Source organism: Phyllostomus hastatus, unplaced genomic scaffold (assembly GCF_019186645.2).
Source record: "Phyllostomus hastatus isolate PE091 unplaced genomic scaffold, TTU_PhHast_1.1 phas_contig_34, whole genome shotgun sequence".
Lineage (NCBI taxonomy): Eukaryota > Metazoa > Chordata > Mammalia > Chiroptera > Phyllostomidae > Phyllostomus > Phyllostomus hastatus.
Window position 1 is genome coordinate 22,443,788 of NW_025333857.1, and position 2,481 is coordinate 22,446,268.

Consider the following 2,481-nt stretch of genomic DNA (forward strand, 5'->3'; position numbering starts at 1 on the left):
TTGGAAGAAATGTCTAACTTAAATTTCCCTAACTAATATAAAGAACAGTATCATCCTTCCTCCAGATTCTCCTATAGTTAACATTTTGTCTCATCTGCTTTATCATTGCTACTCTCTGCCACCATAGATAGATAGATAGATAGATAGATCTGTATGTGTATATATAGAGAGAAATATAGAGACATATAGAGTAATATATCTATATATACCTAGCTCTCTCTCCTCTACAGGCACTCACACATATTCATTCATTGTTTATCTGAAATTCAAGTTGAACTGGATTGCCTGTATTTTATCTGACAACTCTAGAGGGAAGAAAAGCCAACAAGGAAATAAATGGTGCCACAATGAGCAAGTTATCAATGTAGAAAATGAGGTCGCATCTTGCTGAGGACCTTCTGAGAAACCATACAGAATACCCCTCGAAACTGAGCTACACCTGGGGCATTGTCCCTTGCTCCCATTCAGCTTCTGTTGTGGATTGTACCCAGGGCAGCATTAATGCTGTGGCCATTCTATATAGCTCTAGCTTGTGGCTGAACAAGTTTCCAAACATGAAGGAAGCCCTCAAGTAGAAAAGCAGAGAGAAACATACATTTAACTTGGGAATTAGTCCAAAGTATATCTGAAACTCCACCACAGATGCAGGGGACATTCAGAGGTGAGCCTTGGGGACAGGGGAAGGGCATCAACAGAGTTAACTATGAGTTTCTTTTTTCTTGATCCTTTGCTTTGCTTCCATGTTCTCAAACCAATGTTGTTTTCACAAAGCTTAGATGCTATAGGAAGAGAGTGGCCAGCCCTGTTGTTTATGGCTTTCAGTGCACAGAAATCAACAGACATGCTGGTCTCCTACACCAGCCTTGGGAGACTGGTCAATGTGTTCGCTCCTGAAAGCTGTACTCACTTTTGATGCACTGACAATTTATAGTTCTGGGCTAGTAAGATGGCAGAACAGGGCTCCAGATGGTGCTGAGATGCTGTTACAAGGACTAGTACCATCTGAGGCTTTCTGAGAGTGACCTGACCTCATTCACACAGCCCTCCAACCTCGAAACAACACTAGTGGTAGCATTTCCTCCACTTTTAATTTTTATATCCTTCATTTTCCAGGTGGACAAATTGAGTTTCTGGCATAGATATGCCTCTCAAAAAGCACTCCCCCCTTTTTTTTTGGTGAATTATTATGTAAAGGCTTTGACTTTAAATGTCAAATTATTCTTAGCTTGATTAATAGCCCCTGGTTATTATCTATTCCCTTGTATCTATAAACCAGGGTCATGGAGCAGTCTGAGGAAGCTCACCTTTCTTAGGAGGGTCTGATTAGCAGCAGAAAAAGCGTCAAGTTTCTTTGTTCCTTCAGGTCTGTATCTAACCCTAGCAGCTACTAACAGGTACACTGGGTTATAGTGTGAAGTCAAAGTGCTGCATATTCTTCCTGGAATGAATAATTCAGAAATGAATACAAAGCACTGGCTTTAATATATAAATATACTTTAGTTAGTTATATTTTTAAAAAATCTTGATTACAATATGTGTTAGCCTGGGTTCCCCAGAAACCAGACCTGCTTTTTTTGCTTTCCTTATCCTGCCCGTTTAACTCTGTTACACATTTTACGCAGAGCACCCCCTCCATACATCGCTTGGCAAGAATCCCTGCCTCAGGCTCTGCATCTTCTACAAGTCTGACCTAAGAGAGGCTTGGACACAGGTGAGGCTGAGAGGCTCTGAGGTAATACATAAGAGAGGAATGGTATAGAATAAAAGAATAAATGAATTACTTCTCACCAAAGAGCCAGGTTTTAAAAAATAATTCAACATGTACAGTTTAGTGTTTCCTGTCCTTTTAAACTACAAATGTTATAAATACCACCTTGTTAAACCTTCAGTTTAGCTCTAACTCTTAGTGCTAAGAAGTCAGAATCAAAGGATTAATAGGTTGCTAGCTAAAGTCCAACTTCTCTGATGCTGCGGCCTTCAAATGAGAGTCTGTAATAGCGTGTCCATCTTCTTGCTGTGATTTGCTGGCACACAAACTTCCCTGGCTAATTTTATTGGAATCTCTGAATTTTATACCTGGAAGTAACTTTAGGGATCATCTAGTCCAGTTCTTTTAAGTCACGAACAAACAGAAGCCACAGAGTTCCAATTATTGCCCAGGGTCCTTCTACGACCAAATGGCAGAAGTGGGATAATAATCCAGTCCCATGGGCACTGATCCAGCACTGTTTCCACTAAACTACATCTGGTCTTTACCAAACTCCATATATTTCAGATGGAGGAAAAAGAGAATATCTAAACTTTTCATTCATTACTCCTTAAATCATATCTTTGGGTTTGTAAATCATATCCTTGGGTTTATAAATCATATCCTTGAATTACACTAGCATTTGCCTTAGTGTGGTTGTGAGTTTGTTGCTAAATTGTAAACCTATCCCCTGTTCTTACTCTTTCCCTGCATAAGCTTCATCCAATTATTTC